Source organism: Epinephelus moara, chromosome 24 (genome assembly GCF_006386435.1).
Source record: "Epinephelus moara isolate mb chromosome 24, YSFRI_EMoa_1.0, whole genome shotgun sequence".
In the NCBI taxonomy this organism is placed as follows: Eukaryota; Metazoa; Chordata; class Actinopteri; order Perciformes; family Serranidae; genus Epinephelus; species Epinephelus moara.
This window is the reverse complement of record NC_065529.1, coordinates 52,330,142-52,358,131: the sequence shown is the minus strand read 5'-3', so window position 1 is coordinate 52,358,131 and position 27,990 is coordinate 52,330,142. Positions and strand designations below refer to the sequence as shown.

General features: G+C 43.7%; 1 protein-coding gene and 1 long non-coding RNA gene across 2 annotated transcripts in view; both read right to left on the bottom strand.

The window, feature by feature from the left end:
* LOC126385946 (E3 ubiquitin-protein ligase RNF123) overlaps positions 1–27,990 on the bottom strand; it is a 181,353-nt gene that overhangs the window by 69,667 nt on the left and 83,696 nt on the right. The gene's annotated exons all lie outside the window — the stretch shown is intronic.
* LOC126385824 (uncharacterized) lies at positions 16,530–17,489 on the bottom strand. The gene is made up of 3 exons (XR_007569449.1): positions 17,443–17,489; positions 17,345–17,400; positions 16,530–17,211 (listed from the first exon to the last, which is right to left on the bottom strand). It is a non-coding gene; the product is annotated as an uncharacterized LOC126385824 (long non-coding RNA).

Below are 27,990 nucleotides of genomic sequence, written 5' to 3'. Positions count from 1 at the left end.
CAAACAATGTGTCATGTGACTGCAGTTGCTTCACATCCAGGTCGGAACACCTTCTCACCACAAACCAACCGCACCAGAGTTCCTTTGGAACCGGACTGAGACCACCTCTTCAAGAAGGTCTCAGTCCGGTTGTTTTGGTGTGTTCACACCTGCACAAACCAACCTGAGTTAGACTGAACTGAACCAAACAGAGCAGGTGTGAACGCAGCCTGAGTTTATCTTGTACACGTTACAGGTGTTATGTGGCGTCGTGCTGCCACAGAGCCTGATGAGGTCCAGTCAGATGTGTGAGAAGAATCCTCGCCATGTTTCAGGCTGTAGAAGCTTCTGTGTGCTGACAGAGGAACAAAACACTGAACCATGATTTAACCAGAGACGTCAGGAGACATGGACTGTTTCTATCACTTCATTCTTCTTCTTTTCAAACGTTAACAACACATCTGGTGTCTGAATGAGTTTTGATCTCCTTCAGTTCAGTGATATGATATTAAAAAGGGGCGGGACTTAATACGTATTCACTTCCTCCTGTTTCCTCTCAGACATGAACTCATGTTTCTCTGTGGTGAAGAGAAAATACATCTACAGCTGTGTGTGTGTGTGTGTGTGTGTGTGTGTGTGTGTGTGTGTGTGTGTCCCATCACTGTATTATTTATCACGAAGGGTCAATATTGTCACAACGAGCAGAAGGGGATCACACACACACACACACACACACACACACACACACACACACNCAATATTGTCACAACGAGCAGAAGGGGATCACACACACACACACACACACACACACACACGCCTTCAGCTATGCTTTCCACTAATTAAGGTGTGTGCGTGTGTGTGTGTGTGTGTGTGTGTGTGTGTGTGTGATTATGATGTAGTGGTCGGTCAGATCTGAATGATGTCATGTCAGTATATCAGCTGTTACTGTGTTCAGTAACACAAACGTATGTGTGTGTGAGTGTCGTGCACGTGAACATGACTCCAGCTTCACAGTGATCCGTCCCCTCACACCTGTATATACACACATGTATGTTCGGTCTGTCAAACGATGAGTGGTTTTAATCCTGATCAATCATATTTCTAATCACAGCTCTGAGTCCATGTCAACGAGGTGCATCAGAGTCCTGATTTGGAGTCAAATGAACGAGACTGACTTTGTGGTCTCGACCTTTAGTCAGCGTCAGTGTGCCGTGATGTTACTCTGATGACTCACTGACAGGTCTGTGTGTGTCAAACTGTTTTGACCTTCATCACATTGCGTATGACACGTTAACACAGACAGACCTTATAGATATATAATTACACCATGGTCTGGGTGAATACTGGATTCTGATTGGCTGCTGGTGTCTGTTAACACCTACTGAGGTGAAACTCTGAATCTTGTTAGCATAACGTTAGCTTTGTGGCTAACAGCTGAGCCAAACGGTTCCCTGAGCTGGGTTAGATTATCTCCTGCTGCTGAGTCGTATCTACGGTTCGTCCTATTTACTGGAGCAGTGAATAATGTTTCCATTGTGTCAGGACCTTACGGGGCGGTAATGACTGTTCCAGTCGAACCCTCAGGTGTTACCATGGAAACAGAGTCATGGTTTGTGAACACTTCAGATTTGGACTGTTAAAAGTTTAAAAATATGAATGAATATTCTGACTCTGTATTTCTTCAGTAGTGATCATGGTGTGAGCGGGATGATGGCGACGAGGTGTTAACGGCCCTGTGGAGGCAACATCCTGAGCGCGTGTCGGACACAGAGATAATGGACACCTCGTCAGGCATCAGCCCTTACACACACATAGATAATTTACAGTTTTTTTCCCACCAGAGTTTATACTTAGCCTCTGTGTGTGTGTGTGTGTGTGTGTGTGTGTGCGTGTGTGTGTGTGTGTGTGTGTGTGTGTGTGTGTAATTAGAGTGTGTAATGGGCTGAGACCGGAGGAAATGTGTTTATTAGCTGCTGAGTCTGAAGGAGCATTAAGACCTGACGAGTCTCCTCAGCACGTCTCTACGAACCACTGACTCTGACTTTAAACTGGTTCATCTCACACTCACTGAAACTCTCGTTAACTCATTCACACACAACACGTCTGTGTGCAGAGACACATCTACAGTATTCACAAAACATTTTCACGTTGCACCGGTGCATCTTCACTCCATATTAAACGAGGTCTTCTCAGTGAGGCTGTCTGCACGTGCACTCACTTCCTGTTCTGACTGAACTTTAAACAGACGACAGAGAAAGAAAGACAAAGTGTTATACCTTCTCAAATGAGAAAACAATCTCAGGTAACTTATAGATCTCTCTGTTGTAGCTCCCAGACTGCATCACACCACCGTCTCTAGCTAGCTGTTAGCATCCCACAATTCTTAGCAGAAACATTCGTCTTCCTGTCTGTTTCCCTCCAGCCACACGCCCACTTCTTTAGGTTTCTGTGGTGAAATGAGGAGGTATCATATCTGTAACTCCTCATTAAACCTCATGAATCAGCTGTTCCTGATTCCAACGCAAGCGACAGAATAAAAATAAAAACAGGGCATCAGACTAAAGTTCAGCTCAAAATGGCGTGCTGCATCACGCTGCGTCGCGTCACAGTTTGAACAGTCCAACAGAAAACAATGCAATCAGACTGATGTAGTCACACACACTATTAACACAAAGAATGCACACCCACACACACACACACACACACACACACACACAGAGCGATGCCTCATTAATCTCTCCTGTTCGTTTCCTGCCTTCACGCTATTAGTCAAATCCACAGCGTATCAGCAAACATCTCCAAAGATGCTCTGCAGCCATAAATTACCTCTGAAACCACTGATCATGATGCAGATCCTATAAACTGAGTTAGACCTTGAAGAACGGCCCGCACAGTGAAACATGGAGGGAGGTGAGGTCACATCCTGCAGGTATATTTCCCTCTTTGTTAAGAAGATGAGGTCTTCACAGACGTGTGACGTCAGCGTGTTTGAAAGACATCCTTAAATCTGCTCAGGACTCAAAGAACAAAGATTCATCATGTTTTTAAGCTGCTTCAGTTTCACACTGACACAGTGACAGCAGACACACACACACACACACACACACACACACACACACACACACACACACACACACACACCCACAGACAGACACACAGACAGACAAGGAAACCATAACTGAAGGAAAGGTCATGTCGTGTGTCCTAGGCAAGTTAAATAATAATAACATGTACGATTCAACTTTCTAACTGAACTGCAGATGCACCAATTGTGAGATGCAGCGACGACACTGATACCAATGTTTAAAAAAACAATTTGACAAACAGCTGATACCGATGTTTGATATTTCTTCTTCGTTTGTTTCCAGGGAAACACAGAAATCTACACTATATAAAACAAAGTCCTTCATCCCACCTTTGAATAGCACAAATTTAATAAGACACATTTATGAAACGACCTTTGACAGAAGCTTTTTACTCTATATATGATCCATCATAATCTCTGATATCTGTTTTACAGTGCTGTGAAAACATCGACACATGTCTCCTTCAAACAGCTGATTTATTCAAGTTTCTCACCAGAAGCTTAATTTTACCAGATGACATTGAACACATCACGTCATGTTGCTGTGTAGTTGTGTTGTTGTGCAGAATACTTTTAGTAAAAAACAGTAAAAGATCAACAGTTTGATTTTTGTTCTCTTCCTATCATGTGTGGCGCCCCCTGATGGATGACGGCGCCCTTAGCACTCGCCTGCCCTGCCTATGACACGGGCCGCCACCGTCAGTGACAGCGTTTGAATATTGCGTTGGAGCCAGACTGTGGCGTCCGCTCTAACGGAGTTAGCGGGGCCTGTAACACATCACATCTCTGTAGTTTCACCTTTGACTGAAGAATCTTTGCAGCACATTAAAAACTGACATCAGGAGATGCTGAGTGACGCTTTGATCTGAATGTGGGTTTGTTTTCCTCGTTATTTGTCTCTGAACAGATCAAAGTGTTGACACCAACAGTTTCAGACTTGAACAGTGATGACTGACGCACAGAGTCAGAAACACTCAACCAATGAAATAAAAGGAAGCCCTCTGTCTCCATGAGATGACATCATCTATTTTAAAATCTACTTATTGTTTAAAGACAGAGTTGTAACACTCCTCAGGTCCGTCTGATCCCAAACAGCTGAGAGGAATTAAAAATTCATCTCAAACAAGAGCTCAAGCTCTCAGGAGGTCAAAGTGACACTGAGGTGTTTCCCACACAGACTTTACTCAGCACAGGTACATTAACGCCGTCATAGTCAATCTGACGACTCATTTCAACATGTTGTATTTTTTAAAGCTCCCAAGAGAACGACGCCATCTGTGATCAATTAACGAGCGGACGAGCTGCGATTTGCTCGCTGCCCGGTGGATGTAATTCTCTCCTGTGACAAACACTCTGGAAGGAAGCTGATGATCATCATGAAACAGCGTTGAGTGTTTTTGGATATCAGATCTGAGGATACACAGACTGAAGCTCAGATCACAGTCAGGCTCAGTGTGGCTCTGTATCAGTCAGGGCAGGACTGGTTTGTACGGAGTGTTTCTGTCTGTTGTGGACGTCCACACTGAGGGTGAGAGAGAGAGAGACAGAGAGACAGAGAGAGAGAGAGAGAGAGAGAGAGACGGCTGATATTGTTGGAAAATATGAGCTGTTATCTCCATATTTAGACAGAGTCTCCTGGAGGCAGCTGTTCACATGAAAAGTGACAGAAATAGTACAAACAGAGTTCAGAGCCTCCCAGTGTGTCTCGTCATTTCTGTGACTTCACCAAACATTCACACCATCACCTGCTGTGATTGGTCCGTTCTGCGGAGGTGAGAAAGCAAACTGGGCTTCTTCTCACAGCTGAGGTCAACACTGTGACCGTCAGTCCGTCCTCCTCCTGACAGAGGACGGACTTCTCGTCAGAGCTCGGGCTGGAAGGGTTAATGTGAGCGGGAAGTGAGGAGATGTTCTCAGTGTGGAGCACTTCATGTGAAATGGAGGGCAGAGCGGCCATTAAATATTGAAGAGGTCTTCCCTCGTGCTCCGTCTCTGCTTCAAAACAAGTCAACATTCGGCTGTAACCTGTAAAACAACTGCAGGAAACACGCCGCTGGCGTCAGAGATCAGACAGGAAGGAGATTTTAGTTTCTGGATTCAAGGAGAAAAGTTTACAGAGGAAAAACTGCAATGTTGAGAGGACATAAACTGTCAGCTGTCAGACTTCCTGTAACTCTGACAGCCTTTAAACGCCACCGACGGAAATACAGAACATACATCGACGATTTTTCATTTTCAAACCTTCAACAATAAAACCAACATGGATGCTGGTGTTCTGTCAACACATCCTCACTGTGACCTCGTCACATGTCCACGTTTGGTCATGGACTTTCCACATCCACATATGGCGTCCAAGGTACCCTGGGTGTGTTGGTTGTTGACGTTCTGGGACGCCGTGTCAACTTCAGCCTGTTACATGCATTGTCTGTTTTCAAAATACACTTCTGTTTTCACAGGAAATGTACAGTTTGCATACAGTCTCTTTCAAAATAAAAGCACTACCTCACTATGTACTAGACTATGTACAGAGAGAACGGGACACAGCGTTGGAGGCGGAGCCTCGTTTTGAAAGTTGTTCAGTTGCTACATTACTGACCGAGTAGCTAACTCCCAGTCCAGCGCTCCACTAACTTAAACTGAAACTAATGGTTGAATATTTGTATCGAGATGTCGAATCTGATTCGCCTGACATGACTCTGAGTCTCTTATGATACAAAGGTAAAGAGTTAATGACGACAAACTAAAGCATCCATGAGGCTGTGGAGAACGAGGAGCTGCTGGTTCTGGACGTGTTTCACTCCGTTCTGTTTTCCTTTTCCATCTTTTGTCTTTAAACAATCTCCTTTAAATGATACCCAGAATCCTTGGGTCCTTGTTTTCTAGTGCACAGACAACTGATTATAGTGTGTATGAAAGTGTCTGCGTCTGTACTGAAGTGTGATTGAGGTTTTATATCTCACACACACCAACAGACTCAAACTGCCTGAGGTTCAACGTGTGCCGACACACTGAGTGTGTGAGCTCCTGTTAGAGAGGAGGAAGAGTCGCTGCTGCGTCTCAGTCGACTTCTACATCTGCCCAGAGTCTTGTCAGGTTGAACACTGTGCTCACAACAGACAGACACAAACATGGTTCTTTGACTGTTGTTCAGTTTATGAAGTGATGAAGAAGAGAAGAGGAAGAATAACAGACAGAAACAGAGTGTCTGTGCTGAGCAGCAGTAAACTGGGAGTGTTGGCCACGTCTTGGATGAAGAGCGACGGGAGGGGACATGAGGGAATAAAGACAGAGAGACAGACAGACGGACAGCTGCTGGGTGTCTAAACTTAGTGCTGTGTCAACAACATGGTGTCAAATAAAACACATGAACACAGGACTGAAACACGCACCGAACATCAGGTCAGCACATTCACTTCAGCCGGGAAGTCCACACGTCCAGAATCACTGAGTTTACTAAGTGACAGTAATAAAAACTATATTTCAATATCAATTATCTGGTAATGACTCGTCAGCTAATATTCATGTTGTTTTTTACATTAATACAAATACTTTTGATAAATGTGGTCATTAAAGATACTCTCAGTGTGTGGTGCAGTATTCATCTGCAGAGACGTTCCTGGGTGACGAGAGGAGACAGAGTTAGGCTGCGTTCACACCTGCTCTGTTTGGTTCGGTTCAGTCTAACTCAGGTTCATTTGTGCAGGTGTGAACACAGCAAACCAACTGGACCGAGACCTTCTTGAAGAGGTGGTCTCAGTCTGGTTACAAAGGAACTCTGGTGCCGTTGGTTTGTGGTGAGAAGGTGTTCCGATATATATCACATCTGTTTAGGAATGACATCATTGTTAGATTTTAAGCAGTAGTTAATGTTTTGTCTGAAGGATCCACAAAGGTGTACCTCAGGGAACTGTTTTAGGGCCACTACAGTTCTCACTAGACATCAATGTGATCTCAACACTCAAAATATCATTTTTATGCAGATGATAGTTTTGGTCTGCGATGTCGAAGGTCGTCTGTGTGAATGTGGAAGTTATTCAGTCTCTGACACAATGCAGACTGTGGAGGTCGGACAGAAGCGCCATGTTCATGATATTTTTCCAAAGCGTCGGTTTGTTTTCAGAGTAGCAACAACAAACAGTTACTGTGAGCCGGTGAGTCTGAGCAGACAGAAACACAAAGTACACCACAGGACAGAGATGATGTTTTATACGACTGCACCATAACAAACTCTCCCAACATCCATTAAGAAGGAATCCCCATCTGATGCTCCCGTTCCGTCTGCTCTCTCATTCTCTACTAAAACCTATCGCATCATTTATTCATGAAAACCACAGAGTAAATAAAACCACATCTCTCTATAGCTCCCTTTCTTTCTCACTGCACACTGAAGAACTGTTGGAAAAGTACGACCGGAGATCATCTGCTGCTCTGAAACACGTGGAACAAGAGGAGAAATCAAGTTAATCTCAGACACGTCAGAGTTCAGGGTGAAAACGACTGGTTGTGTTTAACTTCAAACCTGATGACTGGAAGCGTTGCCAACCACCGATCAGTAAATCATTTAAAACACACAGTGCGGGGCGGCCTCCAGCTCAGCGAGCGGAGTGTCCTCCTCATAGAGGCTGAGTCCTCTGCAGCGGCACAGGTTTGATTCCAACCTGTGGCCCTTGACAGAATGACAAAATAATGCCTTCACCTAACATCATAGAGCTACTGTACCGCTCTGCTCTGACGCTATCTCAAACAGCCAGAGAAGTTTCCAGGCGGATAAAGACGCACACGTGTCCGGCCTCTGAGACTTCTTCTCTGTCATGTTGTGATTCATACATGTTACAACTGGATTTTACAAATTATGGTGATTTTCTTTTCGCGTTTCAAACACGACACTGTGAGAAAAAAATTAAATCATTCATTTCTAGAGACTGTTTATTGATGCACATCTCACGTCAGTCTGTCTGAGTTTTATTTAAATACTGGTGACCACTGCAGAGACATTTCGACCCCGAAGTGAATTGAGATCGAAACGTTCCCCTCTGAAGACAGACGTCAGATGTTAGTGTGTGTTTGTGGGATTGTGTGCGGTTGTAAAGCAGCTACAGAGACAGATGTGTCCCTCAGGAGGTGGTGGAGACCAAACACAGAGGGAACAGAGAGAATATTGGACAGACATTCATCAGGTGGACATTATCAGTCATGACACTGCAGCAACACTGGGAGACGTTTGATGGTTTCAGGTTGTTGACTGTGAGATTTTACTGCTTTCATTTCCTCCAGTTTAACCTTAGAGCAAGCGTTGGTCAGGTGACATCACCTGGGACTGATGCTTCTGTATGTTTCCTGATGTTTTATGGATCAAACTGATCGATTGGGAAATTAATCATTGGTTTCACCTCTGCTGCTGTAAACTGTGACGCTAACATGTAACATCTCAGTTAAACGTCTCATTCTGTTTCCTTCCTTCTTCCCTATATGTGTCTCCCTCGTCCTCCTTCATCTTCCCTCGTCCTCCTTCATCTTCCCTCGTCCTCCTTCATCTTCCCTCGTTTCCTTGACTTCTTCCACATCCTTTCTGACCTGTCAGATCTATCCATCACACCTCTACTCTCTGCTTCAGCCCTGAAACTCTCAGCCTCCGTCTAAAAGCCTCCATGTGCTGACCCTTCACCACCTCTGATCCACTCTCACACCCTCCTCCTCCTCCTGTCCTCCTCCTCCTCCTGTCCTGACCCTCCTCCTGTCCTCACCCTACTCTTCTTCCTCCCGTCTTTTCTCTGTCTTATTTTCCTCAGAACTTGTCTCTTCGTCGCTGTCTCCCACCCTCCATCCAAGCTGCTCTGTCGTTTCCACGGTAACAGAAGACCACCGGGATGACAGCAAATCTGCTTCAGCACCAACAAAGACACACACACACACACACACACACGAGTGTTTGTCTAACAGTCTGTATGTGTACGTACGTGTGTGTGTGTGTGTGTGTGTGTGTGAACACTGATGTCTCTGCGTCTTGTTTGAATCATTAAAGTCATTTTAGTGAAACATGATGTTTAGGGGTCAGAGAGCAGAGGACGTCTACCTGGCAGCTGTGCTGATCATCGTATCATGTTTTTTTAACACCTGCTGGTTTCATGCTGTTTAAAAGATGTGATGATAAAGTGAAAAATAAAACAGTAGGACGTGTTTAACTTTTACATTTTACTGACAAAACTATGAATCGATTTACGGAGAAAATGACGGGCAGATTGATCAATGATGAAAATAATTATCAGTTGCAGCCTGAGAAGAGACTGAAACAAGAATAACAACAGACCTGCATAATCATTATTATCATTATATTACCTGGAGTACAGGTCATCTCTCACAGATATGCAGCGTCACTACAAAGCTCCATATTGATACGTGACAGTTAAAATAACTAATAATGATGTGTTGGCCGATAATAACTTTGTTTTTACATGAGTGTAAAAATCAACATGTCTCTGAACGAGCTCACACTCAGGCTCCGCCCACACGTATACAGATGTTTCTGTGAACTGAGTGTTTTGGAAACAATGACGTCGTCTCCTCAATTTGCACATGCCCAGTGCTGCTTTGTGTACTGATGCTTTGCTAACGTTTGGCTAGCACTGCTTGGTCTAAAGACGACTTCACACTTTAACTTTGTGTTGCTGCACCACTTCAAGGGCGAACTGAAGCGTCTGCTGCGCCCAGTGTTTTTTACTCCAACTCAGCGTCTGCGGTTTAAAGTCCACCTGAACTGACAGTTCTGGATCAGGACCAGTGGAACCAGCAGATGGTGGGACACTTTCCAGACTGGGACTGTTGTTGATGAGGATCAGTGGTGATGAGATCTCCAGGAGGAGTTTGAGAAAACTTATCGTTGGCCTGAACACACACTACAGTAGACGGCTGAAGACAGCCAACCACAGGGCCACACTGCCAGCGGGAGCAGTGCTGCTCAGGCGCTGCTCGGCTGCAGAACATCAGAGATGCAGAGTCTCGCCTTTTTTCTGCGTGACGATTTTCAGCAAAACTAGACAGTGAAGATGTTTTTTTGATTCTCATATTGACATCGTACCACCTCTCACTACAGTTTCATTGTTTCTATCTGTCACAGACGTGAATAAATATAAATATTCCTTTATAACTCAACACTTCCTGTCTGTTTCAAAATAAAAGCCCCTGTTTCTGTGAACAGAATCCCTCCATATGTAAACAAGAGGCTTTTTATTGTGAAACATTTGACCGTGTTGTTGAAAATGCAGCGGCTCATTAATGAGACGAGTATCTGATTATAACTGTGGGGATCCAGTTCTCAGCAGCAGCAACACTGTCTGTGTGAACACTGCACGCATGCAAGTGTTTTGGAGTTGTTTTTGCCTTCTGGTGTGGACGGAGATATTTTGTAAAATGCCGGTTGTGTGGACAGAATTATTTTTTGAAAGGAGGGAGAAGAAGTTGGTCTGCAGAAGTATCTGTGTGGAGACGGCCTCAGTTTGACCTTTCTCTACTGACATCCACCGAGACTGAAACATCTGCGACCAGCTGACATCACCCTCTGATCCTTCAGTCAGGAGGAGCTGATCTAACTGAGGTCAGGTGGCACACACAAACAGACAACCATTACCACTGCGAGGATTCACTGGGAATTCTCCAGTTTACCCGACGAGTACTGGAAAGAGAGGAAGGAAAGAGACACAACGTTCACCCGCAACAGATCCAATCTGTCGGAGTCCTGCAGACATCATCAGATTCACAGAGAGAAACATCAGTCCAATCACAGCACACACACACACACACACACACACACACACACCTGAACAAGAACCCTGAAACCTTCCAATAACTGTGTCCCTGAGACTCAATCACTAAATGACCAAACACCATCTTCACTTCAATCAGCAATCAGAGCTGATGTGTGTGTGTGTGTGTGTGTGTGTGTGTGTGTGTGTGTTACAATGATGTTTAATGCATTAACTAACATTAGCACAGATGCATGACACACACTGGCTGAGCGTCAGTTTTAAACTAATGCAAAGTGTTCACTGTGAAAATCAAACTATATTAATTAATAAATGTTAAAGTCATAATTGTGTTTACGTTCCCGTCTGATAAACTTATATAATAAATGATAAAACACTGAAACGATCCACGTGTAGGAAACTGAACTGATGACACGTCTCCTGTCTTTAATTAGTGGTCGTTAATATTCAACTGGTTCGTTAAACACTGCACGAGAAACCAACACAGCGACCACTCAGCTTCACGTCAACATCAGCATGTTGTGATGATGCCAACAGGAAGTTCACATCTGAAGCTGTTAGCATGCTAACATTTGCTAATTAGCACCAAACATGTCTGTAATTAAAACATGAGTTAAAGAGAATCATGTGAAACAGAATGAAGATCATAAACATGTTTATTTACTGTGTTTGTGTATCAAAGTGTGTTAAAGCCCAGAGTCGCCCGGGCCAGGAGAAAATGTTATTGTACGAAGCACATTTGTCCCCCGGGACACAATCAATGGATTAAAGAAGTTATGTATTAACTTAGATTTTCCCTCATGGGCTCGATAAGGAAATTCCAGGATACCTGGAACCCTTTGCTGGAATATACTGACCTCTTACACATTACACCAGACCCAGAAGAGGACTGATCAACTACCCAAATCATCTTCCTTTTTGACTCTTTCCCCCTTGTTTTATTTTATTTTATTCTATTTATTTATTTAATGTTATTTTATTTTATGTATTTATTTTTGATGTGTTTGTTTACTGACTTGTCTCTAAGTGCCTCATGACTTGAGATGGGTGAAGGTACGGGGGTGGGGGGCGGGTAAGCGGGTTTGATGTTTAAAAATTGCCTGTTTCACTTAACACTGTCTGTACACTAATGACTGTTGAAGAGCTTTGAAATTCAATAAAAGAGTTCAAAAAAAGAAAAAAAAATGAAAATGTTATTGTACATTTCTGTAAACCATGAATACGTTACACTTGTATGTTTCATACGCATCACATCAGAGTTTCTAAGGTGACGTAGTGTCTGAGCTGACCGTCAGCAGGATGTGGAGGGGACAGTTGTAATGGGTTTGGTTTGGACCCAACAGCAGCACAAAGACAGGCAGGTATCGTTGGTAACAAAACTTTATTAGCACACGTCCAGGAAACAATGGCAGTAGGCAAAACAGTCTGTCTTCTGGCCGCTGGCCTTTAACAGTCTTTAGTGGGGATTGGAGGTTAGGCTCAGCCGAACCAAACCAGGACACTGGTGAGTAATGTCCGTAAAACTCAGTCTTGTACTCACTCAATGAAGGAATAATCAGAGTCACAGAACTGCAGGAAGCCACAGAGGAGACGGGAGTAACACTCACTCTGTAGAGCTGAATCAGGTAATCACCGGATAGCCAAGGGAGCAGACAGGCAGAATCCAGAAAGGGACAGGCAAGGATTGTGGTTGGGGACGGAAGGCTGAGGTGATTTCCAGGAGATCGGTGAGGCAGGATAGTCGGAGGCAAGCAGGGTCGTAACCGGGAGATCAGGCAGAGAAACGCTGGAGAGTCTGGTGCAAGCATCGAGAACAATCTGGCAATGAATGAGTGTGGAGCAGGGGCTTAAATGCAGCCAGAGCAGAGCAGAGAGCACAGGTGAGAGGAGTTGGCTTGATGAGAGGGGTGTGTCTGATTGGCAGATTGAAGCAGGCAGGTGCAGAGTGGTGAGGCAGAGATGAACTGTGACAACAGTAGATGATGTGACACTGCGGAGAGACGCCTGGCGAGCTGCAGACACTGTTCAACACACAACAGCACTGTTTCTTACAGAGTCATCTTTAGCCACTAAAAGCAGTTATTTTAATCTGAAACATGACATCCCATAATGACCGAGTAGTTTTTGTGCCTAAACATTACAGATCCAACATTCACAAAATTAACAGTTCAGTTATCTATAAAAGCTAACATCAGAAAGTATAATATTTTTTTAAATATTTATTTTTGACTTGGAAAAATATATATTTAAAAAAATATTATCTCTAAAATATAAGAAATGTTGTAATTCCCTGTCTAGTCTCTATTTTATACTGCTGTTAAAACACATCAAGCGTGCTGTCGACTGATAGTGATTAATCTTTCGGCTACCACCAAAGACGCACCCGACGCCTGGTCCAGCTATTGTTTGGATACAAACTTTTCTTTGCTGCCGCGTGAGTCTAAACCCCCATTTATTCATTGGAGATTTCGCCCGTCATCTCGTCAGATCAACGGGAAAAAAATCTCAGTCTCATCATGGGGATTTTTCTGCTACTGGTTGTGTTTTGCCTGCCTACAACTTACAACCATGATTTGCAACGAGGATCGTTGGTGAGTGACTGTAACAGTTTTACGCATACAGCGCACAATCCTTCAACAAAAATGACAACCGACATTAAGCAGGATCTAGCCGGGCTGTCACCTGGCTCTTATCCTGCCCCGCAACAAGAAATTTATAGGCATCTTTCAAGCCTCCTTCTCCTAAATGACTTTTTTATCGCAAAAAATCCCTGCCCAAAGCTGGAGAAGAAATCGGATCCAAACGTGGGCATAAACTCTCGGCGAGCTTATTATACTCGGATGCTGAAATGTATAATCATGCTCATGCTGTTGTCTTCTGGAAATGTGCAACCAAATCCTGGACCTGTCAGTGACACCACATGTTTGGATACACCAAACGATTTTAAAAATAGATCTGGAGCTGGTTTCATTCATATTAATGTTAGAAGCCTCCTGCCGAAAATTGACATGATCAGAATATGGGCAAATACCACAAATGCTGATGTTTTGGTTGTGTCAGAGACATGGTTAAGAAAATCCATTCCAGATAATTATGTAGCCCTAGAGGGATATAATATTTTTCGTACTGACCGTCGTGCAAAGGGAGGGGGAGTGGCGATATATTTAAGAAATAAGTATCAAGCAACGGTGTTGATTTCTAAGTCTGTCCCGAAACATTACGAATTGCTTGTACTAAAAGTTGAGTTTACAAAAGGATGTATATTGACAATTGCGGGATGTTATAGACCTCCCTCTGCACCTAAAGAAACATTATCATTACTGTCGGACTCTCTCTCATCCATAAAATATAATGAATTGATNGACCTCCCTCTGCACCTAAAGAAACATTATCATTACTGTCGGACTCTCTCTCATCCATAAAATATAATGAATTGATCTTACTAGGCGATTTAAACTGGGATTGGCTGTCACCAGCATCTGATGATCTAAAATGTTTTTGTGACACTGCCAGTCTGACTCAGATAATTAAATCACCTACGAGACCTAACTTAAAACATCCTGAAAAATCAACACTAATCGACCTAATTCTAACAAATGCCCCACATAAATATAAAAAACTGGAGTCTTTGTAAATGATGTCAGTGACCACTGTGCTATTGCAACGGTGAGAGATACAAAACTTCCTAAGATCAAGCCACGAATTTTAATCAAAAGACATTTTAAGCATTTTTGTGAACAAGCTTTTGTATATGATCTTCATCTATGTGACTGGGAAAAACTGTATCTTATCCCTGACTGTGAAATGGCCTTATCCTATTTTAAATCATTATTCTCAGAGGTTGCAAACAAGCATGCCCCGCTGAGAAAATTTAAGGTTAAAGGACGTGAAAATCCATGGTTCTCAGATAAGCTGTCTGACATCATTCACAAAAGAAATGTAGCATGGGCACGTGCACGAAAATCAAAATCTGAATCAGATTGGATACATCTTCGGCAGTTAAGAAATAAATGTACTTCTCAAATTCGTAATGCTAAATCTGACTATTATGTCAATCAAATGACTGAAAATTCAAATAATCCTTCAAAGTTCTGGAAGGCTGTAAAGGACATGTCCATGGGCATGGGCCGAAATTGTACGCTGCCACAATCATTAAGTATCGGAGATGAAATAATCACAGATACTGTGAGTATACTAAACAACTTAAATCAGCACTTTGTGTCCTCAGGCCTGCTCTTTGAATCCAAAACACGGAACCTAAATGGTCCCTCCATTTCTGAAGATGTGTTTCCCTCTGACTTTAATTTTAATCTAGCGCCCATAGAAGTGTTTAAAGTGCTTGATGCCTTGAAAAACATGGAAACTAAGAAGCCAGCAGGTCCTGACGCTCTTGATCCTTATCTCCTAAAGACTGCTGCTGACATTATTGCTGAGCCCCTGACATATATCTTTAACCTGACTTTTGAAACGGGCAAAATACCTACTGATTGGAAGACAGCTTTTGTCACACCCATCTTGAAATCAGGGGACCCATCACAACCTAACAATTATAGGCCAATATCAAAACTTTCAGTCCTAGCCAAGGTGCTGGAAAAGCTTGTCTGTAACCAATTAAAGGATTTTTTATTACAACATAGGATTTTAAATGATTTGCAATCGGGTTTCAGGAAGAAACACAGTACTGTAACTGCGGCCACAAAGGTCCTCAATGATATTATAAATGCCATTGATACCAAGGAACACTGTGTTGCACTTTTTTTAGACTTATCTAAGGCCTTCGATACTGTTGACCATGTCACCCTCCTAAAGAAAATGACTGAACTTGGATTTTCCTCAATGACATTAAATTGGTTCAAAGATTACTTATGTGGAAGACAGCAATGTGTAAATGTGGATGGCAAATCATCAAGCTTTTTAAATATTAAAAATGGTGTGCCTCAAGGATCCATTTTAGGCCCCATCTTATTTATTATTTATATAAATGATTTATGCAAAGATGTTGAAAATGTAAATTTCCACTTTTACGCGGATGATACAGTTTTATATACGTCATCAGTCTCTCTGGAAAGTGCAATAAACAAATTACAAGCGGCATTTAATGTTGTTCAAAGAAACCTCTTTTCACTAAAACTGGTGCTGAATGCCCAAAAAACCAAAATGATGTACTTTTCAAAAGCCAGATCACACTTGCAAAATAATATTCAGATTTTAACTCTGAATAATGAGTTAGTTGAACATGTCACAACTTACAAATACTTAGGTTTTCTGTTGGAAGAAAACCTGTCTTTTCATCACCACATAAGTAATCTTACTAAGAAATTGAGGGTGAAGTTAGGTTTCTTGTATAGAAACAAACGCTGTTTTTCTTTTGCTACAAGGAAGAAACTTATTCAAGCAACTGTATTGTCTGTAATTGATTATGGTGATATTCTCTACATGCATGCTACCTCTGCTTCTTTGAAAATGATTGACTCTCTATATCATGCAGCTTTGAGGTTTGTTTCTGGCCTGAGTTTTCGAACCCATCATTGTGTCTTGTATGAGAGTGTTGGATGGCCTTCCTTACACAACAGAAGAATGGAACACTGGCTTATCTTTCTTTACAAGGCCATTTTGCAGGACTTACCGGCTTATGTATGCTCATTACTGACTCCAAAGATTGCAGGTTATCGTAATCTGCGCTCTTATGGTCAGATCGCATATGAAATCCCTCGGACTCGCTCTGTTTTTGGCGAAAGAGCATTCAGTGTCTGCGCTCCAAAATCCTGGGCTGAGATTCAGACCCATCTTAGACTTGACCGTTGTATTAGTCCAGAAAATTTTAAAGTTAAAATTAAGGAGAATCTGCCCACCATTTGTACGTGTTTTATGGATTAATCACGAGGATTTGATACTGGATGTAATCCTTTTTATTTATTTATTTATTTTATTTATTTATTTTATTTTTTATCTGATGTTTATTAGTATGTCACTCTTTGTGTAACTTCTTGTGCTGCCTTCTTGGCCAGGATCCTCTTGAAAAAGAGATTATTATCTCAATGAGATTTCCCTGGTTAAATAAAGGAAATATATATATCAACACATTTCTCCTTCAAACAGCTCATTTATTCAGGTTTCTCACTAAAAACTACATTTTACAAAAATTACCTTGAACACATCATGAGAACTTCATAATTTACCTTCTCACAGTACTCATTTTTACTGATCAGAGCTTGAACACATCATAAAGTAACTCAAGCAACCTCTGACAGCTAACAGCAGCTAGCAACTAACAGCTAACAGCCAACAGCCAACAGCTTACACCTAACAGCTAACAGCCAACAGCTTACACCTAACAGCTAACAGCCAACAGTTTACACCTAACAGCTAACAGCCAACAGCTGATACCTAACAGCTAACAGCCAACAGCTTACAGCTAACAGCTAACAGCCAACAGCTGACACCTAACAGCTAACAGCCAACAGTTTATACCTAACAGCTAATAGCTTACACCTAACAGCTAACAGCCAACAGCTGATACCTAACAGCTAACAGCCAACAGCTTACACCTAACAGCTAACAGCCAACAGCTTACACCTAACAGGCAACAGCTTACACCTAACAGGCAACAGCTTACACCTAACAGCTAACAGCCAACAGCTGATACCTAACAGCTAACAGCCAACAGCTTACACCTAACAGCTAACAGCAGCTAGCAGCTAACAGCTAGCAGCTAACTTTAACGGGCTCTGCTCCTGCTGAGATTGGTTGTTCACAGTGAAACATCACCTGGGAACCAACAGGTGAGTTCACTGTGTCGATCTCTGTTTGTCCCAAACCTGTTTGACTGTGACGCCGTCTGCTACGAGCCATCTCAACACTGCATAAGAGGTAGATTTATTTTCCAAATGTAATGAAACAGTTCAACGTATCGTTTGGTTTGTAACGTGTAGTGAACCAAAAGCCTCGTACCTGTCGGTTCAGTACGAATACGTGTTGTTACAACCCGACTAAACACAACCGCACATTAAACTTTACACTGTTGACACATACGTACAACAGTGTAAAGTTTCAGTGTATTCACTACAAAATATCGTACAAATGTAAAATATCTCCGGTTTGCAGAAACGAACATTTTTCTGTCGATTGGGTTTCCTGAAAATGTGGTTTTATTTTGAAAGTATTTCTAAGGTCACATCTGTCGACAGCTCTTTACTGAAGTGTTGCTGAATCCTGATTGGTGCAGAGAAATAAAAACTGTTTCACAGGTTTTAGTTTGTGTTCCTGTTTATAGAAAGAAGCTTCCTCCAGGAGAAGAGGACGTGAGAGCGTTCAGGTCTTTTCACACCAAACACAAAACACACGTCAGGCTCATTTATAAACTCAAACCCATCGATCTGAGTCGATCCACACCAAATCTCAAAGTGTCGTGAATTCTGGACGTCTGACCTCCAGCAGTCATTTCTCTTCATATCATCACACAACAACATGGGTACTGATCTCACAAATTACTGTCATATTTTTTCAGACATTTATTAACACATTTTTTGGATTTATTTATTTATTTTTTGGCCATTTAAATAATATTTTTGGGACGTTTTTATCAACATTTTTTAATCATATTTTTGGCCATTTATAAATATTTGTCTGACATTTTATAGTATTTTTTTGATTAAAAGATAATTTTTAATCAACATCTTTCCCGACAATTTAATCACATTTTGTGGACAGTTTTTGATATTTTTCAGATATTTCATAAACATTTTTTTCAGACATCACACTGGATGTTGTAGTGTATTAGATCCATGTCACACAGTGTGGCTGCACTGATCAGACTGATCGAACTCACCGTCTGTACGAGGCTTCCCACAAATAAAGATAACAGAGATACAAGCAGAACATCTGAACAAGTGCAGCAGCTGAACTTGACCGTGATGGTGAGCGCCGACAGACGACAGGTAAACACACTCTGTTGTCAAGGCAACGTAGAAGCAGTCATTTCAGAGTGCATTAGCTGACATTATGCTGAGGACATTAAACGTCTCATACATGGCGTGAAGTCGCTGTGAAAGGTGAACTATGAGACCTGAGCACAGAGGAGAAGACACAGTGTTACAGCACTTATGATTAATATTCTTATTATCAGCGTGTGAGCTCACTGTCTCTGCTGACACACACACACACACACACACACACACACACACACACACACACATGATCAACACATTAAACTCTGTTCAGTCATTAATGAGGAGAACCAGGGAAATGAAGCTCAGCGTGTCCCAGCACTGGGACGGACAGACAGACAGACGGACGGATGGACGGACGGTTCAGAGGCATTAAAGCAATGAGTTGATGATCATGTGACAGCTTTTACAGAACATGAATATTTGTGTCAGACTCAGTGTGACAGGTTTAAATGTTAAAAATCATCTCTGAATATTCTGCATTTTGGTTCTGTTTCGTGTCAAAAGGCTTCATGAGCTGTGTTGTGACGTCATGAGGAGAGCAGTGTAACTACACAGGAGACTAAAGGTGAAATTAAAGCTAAACATTTCCTGTTTCACCTGCTGAGCCACAAACAGGCCTTTGGGACAGCAGAGACGACATGTTGGTGTGACACAGAGTTTGTTAACGACTAACTGATGATTCTCAAGCTGTACTGACGCAGACGCATGTTTCAAATCTGATCCTGTTGGAGACCACAGCCCGCTGCCCACCACATGAACACATGAAGTGTTTCAGCTGCCTCTGTGAGGACATGATGGAAATATGACGCTCAATGAATGTGTGTGTGGAACATGTGAGCGCTGCTGCAGCACAGACGACACACAGATACACATCATGATGAACACACTGCAGCTCCTCTTCCAACAACTTTACACTACGAGTCACATTCACCCATTCACACACATGTTCACACACTGTACATGGTGCCACCTGCTGCTCAGCTTTAACACACGCACGCACGCGCACACACACACACACACACAGACACACAGATACAGCAGCCATTTGGAGCATTTCCAGGCTCAGTATCTTGCTCGAGGATGCTTCGACATGCAGACTGGAGGAGGAGGAGGAGCTGGGGATCGAACAGGCGATCCTCCCATTGGTGAACAACCCGCTCTTCCTCTGAGCCACAGCCGCCTGTCATCATGTCATATTCATGTGAACACACTGAAACGTTCACTGTGACTGCAGCTGCATTTCTAATATTTGAAAATCAAATCTACAGCAGGAGACCTCATAAATAATGCAAGTGACCTCCAGACATAAACACACTCACACGCTCACACGCTCACACGCTCACACACTCACACGGTGCCACAGTCACATCCTACAGCTGGAAACTCAGAGGACAAACTGAAGACGTCTGCAGAGTCAAAACTACCACTGACTGACTGTTATGGTGGAATATTAATGAGTGTGTGTGTGTGTGTGTGTGTGTGTGTGTGTGTGTTTAACTGTAGTAATCCTGTGAATATTAATCCATTAAAGTTAAAGGTAAAGTTCCACTGATTGTCACACCTGAGTGTGTGAAATTTGTTCTCCACATCTGACCCATCCCCTGAGGGAGCGGTGAGCAGCGGTGCCGTGCTCGGGAATCGTGTGGTGATCTAACTCCTCAATTCCAGTCCCCGATGCTGAGTGCCAAGCAGGGAGGCAATGGGTCCCATTTTTATAGTCTTTGGTATGACCCGGCCAGGGATCGAACCCACGACCTCCCAGTCTCAGGGCGGACACTCTACCACACTCGTTCATTCATGTCAGTCCAGCTGAGGCAGCTGTGCAGGCACTGGGTGATAAACCAAGGGTCTAGATCAGGGGTGGAGGGATCTGCTGCACGATCTGAAAACAATACTATGAAAGCAAATCAGTCACAACAAGATCCAGGAATAAAACAAAGAAGGCATCAGTGTTAAATAAGTTAAAGGTAAGTTAAGTTAATGACACAGCAGGGGATACCATCAGATTATTGCACACTGCTGATCATTAAAAAGCCTCTCTGCATGTTGGTGGCATCAGCCTGTCACTATGAGCTCTACCTAAAAACACAGTGTGTGTGTGTGTGTGTGTGTGTGTGTCACTGTTCATGATGTCATCCATCATATTGAATACTGATCTATGTAGCAGACTGATGAAACAGACTAACACTCGCCGTGACCACCGGCCGTTCACTGACAGTCAGAAGTGCTCCGCTTTCACCCACGGTCATGGAGAGAATAATACACAAGCAAACACTTCTTCTTCTTCAGGGCAGGCTGCTCAGTACACAGGCTACCTTCCTGCAGCTGCTGCCTCTCTGTTGGACTGCGGTACTGCACCTTACTCATCAGACGTAAAGTAAAATTCACATTCGGGGCTTTTCAGTAAACATGCGGCGCTTGAGCCCAAGTAGCCAGCCCCGAGCCCCGCCCCTGGTTTCAGCAGCGCTGTATGGACGCAGATCTTTTACAGGAAGTAGATGAAGGATTGTTATTTTCTGATGGTAGCTGTGTCGAGCTCAGTGTGTCCAGTGTTGATCTTTAGCGTTGGCAGCCAGCAGCTAACACTATCTCTGGATGGTGGCCTGTGAGGTCAGCCCTCATGTTCGTAGGACTTCATTCTCATATGACTCAGCTGTAAATCAGACACAAAAGATCGATACTTGGCGTCCGTGTGTCAATGACACGTCGCCACGCAGAACATCCTGACACTCTGCTGAGTGGACGTCCTGTTCTGCTCAGTGAGGTGGTGACGTTCTCACCGGCAGAGCTTCTTTGTTTTTATTTGAATCTGTAGTTTGAGAGGAAAGTTGTACATGATGTAACACGGAGCGTTGAAACCTCGGACTGACCTGTTGATGTGGTTAATGTTATCAGTGAGAGTGTAAAGAGCTCCATCAGCGTCCACTGCAGGACATCTGATCCTCCGTCCACGAGCTGCGTCTCACTCTCTAAGAGCTTTTCTGGGTTCGTTCCATAAACGTGACAGCAGAGCGTCTGCACTGAGTTTTAGTGGGAAGACGAGACGTGCTTTCCTGGCAGAGACCCCCCCCCCTCCCCCCGCCCTGTGCACCACAGTGCATGCTGGGTACAAAAGCATCAGTTCAAACACTTGCATGTCTGCGTGTGTCTGACGGACTGCGACAGAGAGCATGATGGGAAGTCAGTGCGTTACACTGAGTGACAATGAGAGAGACGAGACAAGATGGATGTCTTCAGGTGACAAACACGTCTAATGTTCCTGTGGGACAGACGAACACACACCTGTTTACACTGATGCTGTGTTTAAAGACCAGAGGTGGAACTTTATACTTCTACTTTACTTTACTTCATGTTTCAGGAGGACATGTCACACTTTTACTGCACTTCACTGGTCTGACAGCTGTAAGCAGGATTTATACTTCTATGTCGAGACTACGCCGTAGCCTGACGTGCACCTCCTCAGAAATATAACTCCACGTCACAGTGACGCAGACCTCCTGTCTGTCTCTGTAAGCTGAAACCATTTCCCTCAGTGGAAACAAAGCTTTGATTTACTTTAATTTCACAGATAAGAAACAATAAATTGTGAAGACAATAAAGCCTCCACACACTGTGTGTGATTTATCCTGGCTGAAATATGAGCAGAGGAGGCAGAAAGGTCTCTGACAGACAGGTCTCTCTGACAGACAGGTCTCTGACAGACAGGTCTCTGACAGAAAGGTCTCTGACAGACAGGTCTTCAGCTTCTTCTGGAACAGACTGAGTTAAATGATCAGATAATATCGTCTCATATCGATCGCAGGACCGTGAATCACATCCAATCACAATCATATCGTAGCAGACTGTGTGATGTCAACAAATATATCGTTTGTCTTTGTCCAAAGAATCGATATAACATTGTATCATCGTGTAACAGGTGAGTTACAGGTGAGTCACAGCCCTGCTGCTGCCCAGAAATCTGTTCGAAAGATCCTGAAGAGAATTTTAAATGTTGCACAGCATCATCATCACAGTGATCAGACACATGTACACGTGTTACACTCATGTTGCATCACTGCTGCTCTGCACTGTGTCACCCTGCTCATCATCATCATCATCATCATCATTTGATTCATCCGTCTCATCAAGAAGCTTTTAAAAAGCCTCTGTTCTTCTGCAGTACTATGTCCTGAAGCATGGAGACATTTATGTAGACTTCAGGATCCAAACAGGAAGTAGCGTTCCCGTCAGTGTAACCAGGAGAGACGGAGACTCGGCAGGTCGCATATGAACATCTGAGCGGCTGCAGACTCTCCCTGTGCTCTGCTCTGCTCATTGACTCAACACATGCAAATCCTCCAGATTCTCCTGTCAGGCTTTTTCAACATAAACCTGCTGATCAGCAGGATCCATTCAAAATGGAGAAACAAAACATTTTCTATAAATAAACCCAAACATCAGGACAAATGTTGGCAGCGTAGGATCTGTGAACTACAGCCGACAACACTGTTCATTAGAATGTGGCAGATATCTTGGAACTTTACACTCAACAACACTGTGGTTAACATGTGGTTAGGTTAAGGCACAAACACCAGCTGGTTATGGTTCAGATTTTGGCTTAAAATAGCCGCAAAGTTGCCAGTTGAAATTCTGCAATGTGTTGCTAAAAAACGCCCAGGTTTGATGGCACAGACGCCACTGGACACGCCATGATGTGTCGCAGAAAAACACCCCGTGTTGGTGGCACAAATGACCTGGAAACACTGTTCAGTGTCAGTTAGGTGCAATAAACATGGCAAGAAATGCAGCTGTGTGTTGCTACTAAAACGCCCTGATTTTATGGCATGAACGCAGCTGGAAACGCTGTGATGTTCTGCTAAAAGACACCCTGGTTTGGTGGCACAAACGTCGTTGGAAACACAGTGATGTGCTGCTAAAAGACACCCTGGTTTGGTGGCACAAACGTCGTTGGAAACACAGTGATATGCTGCTAAAAGACACCCTGGTTTGGTGGCACAAACGCAGCTGGAAACACTGATGTGTTGCTAAAAGTAGGGCTGATCCAAAAAATTCGAAGCTTCGAAGCTTCGAAGCTTCGTTCGATGGCACGGGATTCGTTTTTGAAAAAAAAATTCCAATATTCGGCCTTTATTTTCTCCCGTTTTTTTGGGGGGACCTTGAACGCAACACCATCTCCGACAAGGAAATATAAAGCCCGACGTGCAATTAATGGAGACCTATTATCCTGCTTGAACACAGACGACTAAATTCTTCCAACAATGTGACTCAAAATAACGGTAAAATAGATTTTACTGATGTAAAATAAAATGCTGATGGTGACATTTTCCACCGGTCCGCTGCGCTCTGACGCTGCTGTCAGTGACACATGCTGCTCTGAGTCGCACATCTGTCTGCTTGCGCTGCAGTGCGCACCAAGGGTTTTAATTTTTAGTGTTAAATCAAAAGTTAAACACTACTTATCAGCAACCAGAAGTGTTTTTTCGTTTGTGAATATTTTTATCTTAATTCTAGGGTTGCAAGAAACGACCTTTTTGCTATAATTTATAAGTTATTAACTTTTTTGGACCCAGGATGCATTTACCCTGGCGGCGGCAGGACGTGACTACATACTGAGAAACGATCCTCCCAGCTAAGAGGGCTGAGCAGCGAGCACACAGAGCAATAAAACTCACAGCAGGCTGGAACACAACATCCCCGGAGCCCGGCCTCTCATGCTCCAAAGCTGCTAAGCTAATTAGCCTCAGCCTGAATCTAATCTGTGCATGGCTGCGAGCTGCTGCTGATGTCTCTCAGCCCCAGGTAATGGACAATAATTAGCACCATTGATTTTCTCCACTGTGGAGGGAGGAGTGAGCTGTTAATAGTCCTGAAGTGAACACAGAGAGGAGAGAGGCTCCATGGACACATGAAACCCAACGCAAACATCACCTCCTCTATCAATCAGGGAGGGAGCGCTGGTGGAGACACAACAGGAGGAGGACGAGGAGACAGACGAAGATACTGAGAGATTTTAACCACACGAATAATGTTAAAGTACCAAACTGTGGATTTACTGTGGGAGAAGAAGAGATGGAGGTGAACTAACCTCCATCACTGTCGTGGTCACTTATAGTCACTGTGACTCTGCAGAAGCTGTGAGAACATGTTGAAGATATAAAACACCATTCAAACAAAGAGTACAATCTCAATGTGCTGCTGAAAATAGTCCCTGACACACTCAGCCTTCAGGCCACACAGACACGACCTCGAGGAAGAAACATCGGTGTCATTTTAGATTCTGATCTCAATTTGAAAGCTCATTTTAATCCATTGACAAAAAACTCTTTTCTCATTTACACAGCTGAGGTACGACCTCGACTGAGCCGGATGCTGAGAAGCTTGATGATACTGTGACTCCATCACTACCTGTGTTCTGGTGATAAAATAACTGGATGAACAATAATTTCTTCAAGTTAAATGAAGACAAAACTGAAGTCCTGCCTGTCGGCCCTAAAACACAAAGAGAAATGCTGTTTAATAATCTGGGACTTTAACTTCCTGGATTAAATCTGAGGTGAGGGGTCTTGATGTGATCCTTGATTCAGATCTCAGCTTTGAGTCCCACATGAACACGGTGATGAAAACATCTCTATGGTACGATTATTTCTGAGTGAGAAAGATGCAGAGAAACTGATTCATGTCTTTATTTCAGGACGACTAGACAACTGACCTTCTGAAAAACACCACTGACAGACTTCAGCACTCTGTGAACTGAACGCTGCTGAAAAAGGAAGTTCATTCATTCATTCTGCAGGTCTTTAGCTGCATCGTGTGTTCAGACCTCAGTGAATCATCCGTTTTCATCTTCATATCTGAGGCTGTGTCTCGGGGGCAGCAGGCCGAGCAGACGTCCCTCTCACCGGCAACACTTTCCAGCTCCTCCTGGAGGACCCCGAGGTGTTCCCAGACCAGATGAGATCTATAATCTCTCCAGTGTGTTCTGGGTCTGCCCCGGGGCCTCCTACCAGCTGGACCAGGAGGATCCTGATCAGATGTTGAACCACCTCAACATGAAGGAGCAGCGGCTCTACTCCGAGCTCCCTCCAGATGTCTGACTCCTCCCCCTATCTCTAAGGCTGAGCCCAGACACCCTACAGAGGAAACTCATTTCAGACGCTTGTATCTGTGACCTCATTCTTTCAGTCACTACCCAGAGCCCAATATGTTACTGGAGATCTGGTGTCTGAAAACGAAGTAATCATGGGACAACAGCAGACAGGTGTCTCTCCACACAGACTGTTTACCTGGCACTCACATGTGATTGGTCGATACAACTCTGACTACAGACAGACACCAGAAGACTAAAATCTGTTTCCTCCAGATTCTGATCTCAGATATCAGTTTATAGAGATGAAAAGACGTAAAGACCTCAGTCAGACTTTAGCTGTCATGGATCATAACGTTCTGTTTCTCTGCCCTGAATATTCTCACAGACGTCAGACTTGATTTCTTCAGCTTGTCAGAGAACGTATTAAACATTCAGCAACATGAACACAAGCAGCTGGACGACGACACAAAGACGCAGCCGGTGTAAATTAGGGCTGCAATATTAATCCAAAATTAATCACTGTCATGATTTCAGCTTCCCACAATGAAATAAACAAGATCAGCTGTGATACTGAGATTTAAAATGTCTGCTGGGCTCGCAGGAGACTCTGCTGCGTCTCTCACCAAACACACTGGTTTCATCTGACTGCATTCTCTGATGGCAGGTTGGTTTTTAGTGAGCCCATATTTTAGGTACATGATGCTTCAGTGAGACGCAGCTGAATAAGGATGCAGGAGGTGACAGCAGCACTCTGCTTATCTTAATACACCAGTGCAATGAAAATATTCTGTCCCTAAAATCAATGAATAACTGTTTCTGGGTGTCGATTAAAACAGAGGTGAGTATCACTTTGTCCTTCATCCTGCAGCCATGATAGTTTTATATAACACCTCCTCTGACTTTGTGTCTGACCCAAACTGGACGGAGGTCAGCCGGGCAAGTTGGAGCTCCACATGACTGGAACATGGGCTCTCTGATTCATTACATGCAAACACTTCAACACCCACGAGAGGCCAAAAGCTGTTAGTGAAGCCGGCCGTGTGTGTGAGCTGCATCAGGACGGGAAATGAGTCCAACACACAGCTGGAGGCTGTTCAGACGGCGAGCGACTCCAATTCAATGAATCAGGCTGGAGCAGCAGCTGCTCTGCATCAACGAGTCGTGTGTTAGTATTCTGCATGTTCAGCTGCAGCCGCCCTCACTGATGGCGCCCGGCAGGGATTCAGTCTGAGTCCGCTTTGTGACTTTCAGTGAACGACGACTGTCCACGTCTAATGTCATCTCACGTCAAATCTACCAGCTGATCGATGAGGTGACGCCGTCATCACTGTGATGTCCTCTCTGCTGATGTGATTCACTGCATACAGGTGACATCAGCGCAGGTAGACTGATCTCTCTCAGCCAATCAGGATGCTACTGTCAGATTTTACCTCAGCCATCATTTACAACAGAACATTCGCGCCCTCCTTCACCTGTTCACCTCCAGCCATCGTGTCCAGAGTCCAGGACGAGCTCACCAAAGGTTCATTCCTCTCCTCGCCCACATCATCAGCACTTCTCCATCTTCATCTCATCTCATCTTCACAACCTCGACCACCACCAGAGCTTATCAATACTACGGTCTTTGATCATTTAGCCCCAGAGATCGTCTAACACATCCTGTCTGAAAACACACCTTTTCAAACTGGTATTTTTGGTCTGATTTAATGGTGACACACACGAAGACATGCACTGATGATGACTCGAAATACAATGTATTATTCATTCATTTTCTGTAACAACTTATTCTCTTTGGGGTCGTCAGGGGGTGGAGCCTATCTCAGCTGACACTGGGTGAGAGGCAGGGTTCACCCTGGACAGGTCACCAGACTATCACAGGACTGACACATAGAGACAGACAACCATTCACACTCACATTCACACCTACGGACAATTTAGAGTCACCAATTAACCTGCATGTCTTTGGACTGTGGGAGGAAGCGGGAGCACCTGGAGGAAACCCACGCTGACACAGGGAGAACATGTCAGAGCACCCGGAGGAAACCCATGCTGACACAGGGAGAACATGTCAGAGCACCCGGAGGAAACCCACGCTGACACAGGGAGAACAACCAAACTCCACTCAGAGGG